At 42.7% G+C, this 7,102-nt stretch overlaps 1 long non-coding RNA gene across 1 annotated transcript; it reads right to left on the bottom strand.

Annotated features, from left to right (window-relative positions):
• Nucleotides 1–3,413: 3,413 nt before the first annotated feature.
• LOC311225657 lies at nt 3,414–6,525 on the bottom strand. Its single transcript, XR_014619522.1, has 3 exons — nt 6,191–6,525; nt 4,856–4,957; nt 3,414–4,219 (listed from the first exon to the last, which is right to left on the bottom strand). It is a non-coding gene; the product is annotated as an uncharacterized lncRNA (long non-coding RNA).
• Nucleotides 6,526–7,102: the final 577 nt, after the last annotated feature.

Here is a 7,102-nt window from a genome sequence, read left to right as displayed (position 1 = left end):
CAGCAGCAAACTACCTAACGCCTAGTTTATCACTGGTTAAGCTTAGGCGACTCTTTCGAAGTTGGTTAAGGTTAGAGTTTGGAATCAGGGCTGGCGTTCTATCGCCCTGCTCTAAGACAAACTCTAACCTTAACCAACTTCGAAAGAGTGCCTAAGCTTAACCGGCGAAAGAACTTGCCGTCACACGATTGGTGCGACCAGAAACATCAGTGGCCAATCAGAGCGCAAAACGCGAACGCGGAAGCATGAACCGGTTGGTATTCGAATATAGGCGGGCGGGATCCACAAAGAATGGATTGCACGGTGCTAGTTGCACCCTACTTACAATTCATTATGAATTGAAAATGGGGGACCCTGGTGTAAACAAGACGAAAGTCTTTCTCTGGTCTGCATCCCCTTAACAATTGTGTGTATTGAGCCTTACTGTATTGTACCCATTCTGCAATCTGTTAATAAAGTTTTCAATCAACTTTTATTAACAGATTGTAGAATTGGTAGAATACAGTAAGGCTCAATACACACAATTCATAATGAATTGTAAGTAGGGTGCAACTAGCACTGTGCAATCCATTCTTTGTGGATCCCGCCCTATGTGTTCGGTAGTGTGACGGATCATATTGGTCTGCGTTGTGTTGATGTTAAATGTTAATGTCCCGAGGGGGAGTCGAACAGGGGGCTCCCGCGCCGCGGGCGACGACACAGGCCGCTGCACTAAGAAGTGAATTCACTCCTAACTACTGTACCTATGCGTCTGTTAACCCTGTTATGAGGAAGTGAGTTTAACTTACCAGCCCGTAATGCCACAGTCACTTGTTGTCAACACCCCTGTTTCTGTGACTGTGGATAGACTCACGGGCTTCCCCGTTACAGTAGCATCTGTGGGTGAGTGAGTGTGTGTGGGTGAATCCACAGAATACCTCACAAACTATAGGGCCGATCAGCCTGTGCTTTGGTACAGAAAGTTACATCGGCACAAGGATGAGTGTGAACGGATGAGTGGGAATATGTTTCACATCAGGCAATGGGAAATCTTTGGGGAATTAATTTCTACCATTGTCCATTGATTTCCATATAGTCCTTCTTTGGAGAGTTTATGCCTGGTACACCTTTTTATAGTAGAATTGACGTTATTTCTACAATATTATATGGGTACGTTTCGAGTTGTGAATATGAAGTCTCTCCTTAAACTGAATAGAGACAATACTCTAGGTATGATGTCATCAATAGACAAATCCTGAAGCTGCTCCATAGACAGTGAATAGTGGAACAACTCCTAGGACACCGTGGTGATTTTACTGGGATATGGGTACATTTTCTGATCTGTAAGTCCTACATTTTAATAAAACTAATTTGAATATTATAGCTCAAAATGGTGTGTGACTAATTCGTTTTCAATGGACTAACTAAAAATGTCTCTTGATCACATCACAAATTAAAATATTGAAGCTCTGATTTCCAGTCAGTTGTCTATATTTAACAAGATAATTGGAATAACACAATGTACATTCTGTGGATTTTACCGGTCATGGCCGTAGGGCTGAAACATTTTTGCATCCTGTGAGAGCCTCATCTGCGGAATGATAAAACAATATATTTCCTTTATACCATCGTCAGAATGACGGATCTCGAGGCCAACTGTTATTGAAAATATGGCATGAAGATGAGAGAGAGGGAGCCAGCCCGGCTATTTATGTCACCTCTCAAACATGGGAGACGTTTGAAACCCGCACTTGGGGCCGCTGATAATGTGGAGTACCTCAACTGTGAACAGACACCGGGCCCCTCATTAGGCCCCACGCCAGTCGATCAGTGTGTATTAAAAAAAGTCGCTAATCGCAGCCTCCCAATGATGTAGGTCCATACATTTCACAGGCTTCTCATGTTCTCCCAATCATCGCCTTGCAATTTTTCCATCTTATGTGGTTGTATTATTATGGACTGTGAGCATTGCCCTGGCTGCTTTTCGGGGGGCCACATCTTTCCGAGAATAGAAACAGTTAATTAATTGAGGACCACCAGCAGGGGCAAGGAGAAACTCATTAGCTGCCAGCGTCCCTGGGTCTGAACCACACAGTCTCCTTCAACAATCAACTCTTTATAACCTAAGATAAGATAACATACGATATTCCTTTATTGATCCCCTTGGGGAAATTTGGGCGTCATAGCAGCGTGGGGGAGGGGAGGTACAGGTATGGGCATGGTAATAGTAGAAAGACATAAATATAGGCAATACAATTATAATACAAATTCAAATAAATAGTATAAACAATATAATTAACTCTGAATATAAGAATATGAGAAACAGTGTAATCAAAGGTGCAGATGCGGGTCTGTATGCCCTATATATATATTATATGTTACAATAAATATGGGCAATAAAGAATTATAATTTAAATATATACTATAAGTAGAGTAGAGTAAAGTAAACAATATACACAGGTGCAGTATACACAACCCTAACTGGCATACAGTCTATACAGTCAGGCAGGGTCTATGATCCCTCCTTAAAAGGAGCTACTGATCATCAGATCAACATTAAAGGTAGAAGATCTAATGGCATCAAACAGCGACCTCTGGGCAAAAGATGACAACATAGTACTGCAATTTGTTTACACTTTTTCTCTGCTGTGTGGATTGGATTTCATTGGGGAGTGGTTTCTCCTGCTGGCCCACACCTCAGGCCCAGGAAACCTTTGCAATATGATAGTCAGGACAGAGGATACAGGTCAGGCCAATGTGATATTTCTATTTATTTTTATTTAACCTTTATTTATCCAGGCAAGCAATTAAGAACAAATTCTTATATACAAAAGCAGCCTGTCCTGGCCTGATATTAAAATAGAAAGGGGGTCTAGGTTACAAGCAGGGAGTGGGGGAGGGGCATTTGGTCCTGCATCCAAGTGAAGGACCGTGAACAGGTAGCGGACCCTGTCATGAAACGTTCGGGAACGCCAGGTCAAGTGTTCATTGACCTTATTCACATGGTGGACATTTTTCTTACGTAATGCTCAGTTTGGGTTTATTTCCACCCAGTTCCAGGGACCAGAATACATTTAGATCACAGCGTCTTAGAAAGCGTGTCCTTAACTGGCTCTGGAGGCGATATGATGACATGCCTGTTGCCGGGAGAACTGAGGGAGAGCGTGATGAGGTGACCAAGTGCTCTGGTCCACGACAAACAACAACTCTTCACCTCTCCTCCTCCTCCTGACCACCCAAGGATCTCCGTCTAGAGCAAGCAGTCAAACACTTCATCAGCGACTCCATGCATGTGTGTGTTCCTGTGGGTCGCCAATCGCATGTGTTAAAAAGTCTGCATGACAAATAAAGACTTCTTCTAAAAGGATGATCAATTGGACAGGACCTTTTTTTCTTAGTGTTCCGACTGTGGCCATTTCAAGATGTAGTATTACAGCCTCAAAAGTGGGGCTGGGCGGTATGACCTGGAATCCATATCATAGTATATTAACACATTTACCTCAGTAAACGATAAGTATGGATATTTTTATTTGTATTTTATTTTGAATTAAACACCAGCGGACAAATACCACATTCTCTATTGTGACGTCAACATGTTTGTAACGTTTGTCGATCAACATGCGGTTGGTTGTTGTACATTCAATTTAATTAAAGGGCCACTAAATTAAACTGCCTATACACCAGATGAATGCATTCACCCAACATACAAATATGGGCAAAATCAATTGATTCATAACATCGGTACATTTTGGGTACATTGCCCAATGCCCAGCCCTACTCCAAAGTAACTTAAAACGTGGTCACATACTGGCAGTGCTTGTGTCAAAGGCTGAGACGATACATTTAGTCACAATTTTTTTATCAGACAAATCACTTATATAATCCAAGCTAGCTCGGTTTAGACCAACACCGATACTGATTATTAGTAAATGAAGGAAATCGTAAATGTTATGATTTTAATATTTACAGTAACACAAACCCTAACCCCCGACAGGGTTAGTGTCTGATAACAGACAAAAATGGGCCCCACGTTTATTTCCTGTTGCAGGGTTTGCTAATATAACAGCTGGGCCCAAGCCGTTTCCCTAGCAACGGCATTCTACTAAAAAGGTGTACAGAGAGATGCTGGTGAGCTGTAGACCCGTCACAACACAGGAAGTGGGACCTTCTGGGAACTGATGATGTCACCGAGCTTCTGTTTGATCTTCAGGAAGAGACACTTGAACTCCAACCCGTCGCCCTGGAAACGCAGACACAAACGTCACAGACCATCTCTTTTACCGCGGGCCTCCCAAACCTTCTCGCGTCAAAGACAACCCAATAGATCTGCAGTAGCCCACACATCCCCATTGCCATTGGTAAAAACCTGGTTCCAGGGACGTCTGTCGGAGTATATTTAAATAGTTAAGATATGGTTTAATACAGGACAGTGTAACTGTCTACAATAGGTGGGGAGATAGCAGTGGAGAGAGTGTGAAAGCTGTGATCACTTTTATACATTCTCTACATGGTACTGAATTATAGTGAATGAAACGGTGGTGAAATTACAGTATTCTAAATAGACAGGGGAAAGGGGAAACCGTCGCCATCTAGTGGTTGTGTTCAAAAATATTCCAATCACCGTTTTCCCATAGTGGCACTTTCAATATGATTTTAAAGAGCATCTCCACAGTCATATGGTTCTGAAATTATTATGTTTATATCGCCGCACCTCACCAATAATAACAGCTAGTTAAATTTGATACAGTTTATAAAACAATCATTCATTTCCCAATGAAATTTGCCCATTGACTGGACAATCCCAACGACACAATCCAACAGTGAAGCTTTTCAATGCCTGTTTTGACCCCTGATCTAAAGAAGGCGTCAGACCCACCTTGGACAGCCTGAAGTCCAGCAGGACCCTCTGGCTCAGCTCCAACAGATGAACTTTGAAGATCAGTTTATTGTTGCGTTTGTCCAGCGTGCTCACCGTCACCTGGAGGACAGAGACGGGTCATTAATGTAACACTAACAGCACACAGTGGGTCTCCCCTCTAAGAACAGAGGGATGCCCATTAGTGAATACGTGTGTGCATAAAGGTGCTATAGATAACATTCAGCCAATAGATGTTGCACTAGAGCACCAGCAAGTCCACAAGAAATGGACAGTTAAGAAGGCCTCTCAAATAGTTGAGGACAACACACACACCCTTCACACCCATTACAAACGAATGCCCTCAGGCCGTCAGAGCTTCAACACTTAATAAAAGGGGCTTAGGTCGCTTCGTGCCAACCTCCATCAGACTGCTGAACACCTAGGTCTGGTGGAGGCCGGACGCCCCCCCCAGTGGTGAGTGTCTATGTATTGTGACTGTATGTTTGTCTTTTAACTTTGTCTTTAATTTCACTGCACAAATGAAGTTCCGAAAGGAAAATAAAGTAATTGGATTGGAAGTGGGAAATTGGAAGTCATTTATCCAATCAGGTGTATTCCACGTGAGGGGAAATGGGAAGTAGGGAGGGGATACATGTACATGACAACAACATACATTTATTAAAATATAAATTCATTAATCAATCTTTAAAATAAAATTGGGGGGGGGGGGGGCAATACTTTTATTCTGCACCTTTCTGGATTTATTATAATTTTTTAATAAGATGATGATTTATCTATAGCATCTATATGACACCAAAAAATCTCTAGTATTATCAGGCAACATAGCTTTATTAATAATGTCAAATTCATTCATATTACACAAGAAATGATCTAAACCAAAGATTCCAAAAAACTTGCGCATGCGTCAACTGAGACGGCTGCTGCCGCAGATCGATCTTACTGTACGTTCGTTTAAATAGTAAGTTTTTATTGTATTTCTTTCTTTCACCTAGACCATTTCACTAAAGCCGTGCCCTTCTAAATACGCAGTTTGGAAGAGTTTTGTCCGTCTGACTGATGGCAGGATTACTTTTCAATTTTGCGAGTTTCAGCTGTAACAGCTGATCGGCGTGTCCGGGTCCTTTGTTTACACAAGAGATCAGCTGTTGTCACTATGCAACCAGCAGGTGGCGCTCCACAGCCAGCTAACAAACCTGGACTTAACAAACAGTCCCGGAGGAGCTGAAAGGGACTAAGGGTGGTTTTTGTGGATGTTATTAAGGAAGGGGGGCGATGTGCGAGACAGAAGAGGGCTGAAGCACGGCGAGAGAGAGAGAAGGAGATATTACAAACCACATCGTGAGGTCCTTGAGCAAATAAGATGAGTTGGCCCCACGCCGCTCGCCGGTAGTCAAAAGGAAATCACGAGTGTAGCGTCATGTGTTTTTCTGAGACATGGCTGCACGAAGATATTCCCGATAGCAACGTCTCTATAGACGGGGTTTCACACTGTGCGCTCCGATAGGGACCGCGGGAGCGGCAAGCGGAAAGGAGGGGGGGCTTGCTTTACTTATTAATAAGAGACGGTGTAATCCACGGCCATACGATCACACGTCTCTAGACAAAACATCCAAAAGCATTAATCCTCATCTCAGGGGATGTGCGCGGCTACAACGCTGTGTGTCAGACAGACTGGTCAGCAACACTGGCTCCGTAGACGGTCCTCTCCCCCCTTCCTCTTCACTGTCTAATCTACACCAATAGTCCCGCCACCTTCAGAAGTTTTCTGATGACTCTGCGATAGTGGGATGTATAAAGGATGGTGATGAGGTGGAATACCGGGGCACTGGTGGGAGGACTTTGTCACATGGTGCGAAAAAAGAACCACCCCCAGCTAAATGTGACGAAGACCAGGGAACTGGCTGTGGATCTGGAGAGCAGTGGCGTCGCGTGGGTAAAATAACAGGGGAAGCCAAAAAAAAATTATTAAAAAAAAAATTATTCAATATTTTTATTAATAATATTTTTTTTTTTTTTTTTTTTTTTTTTTTTTTAAGTCAAGCAGTCACCATGTACACTACAGTATGGCTCGGCGGCCAGTCAAACGTTATTTTTATTTATTTAACAGATTGCAGAATGGGTACAATACAGTACGGCTCAATACACATTTACGATGAATTGAAAATGGGGGACCCTGATGTAAACAAGACGAAAGTCTTTCTCTGGTCTGCATCCCCTTAACAATTGTATGTATTGAGCTGTACT

This window comes from Notolepis coatsorum (genome assembly GCF_963971535.1).
Source record: "Notolepis coatsorum genome assembly, chromosome: 3".
NCBI lineage: Eukaryota > Metazoa > Chordata > Actinopteri > Aulopiformes > Paralepididae > Notolepis > Notolepis coatsorum.
This window is presented reverse-complemented; position numbering and strand designations above follow the sequence as displayed.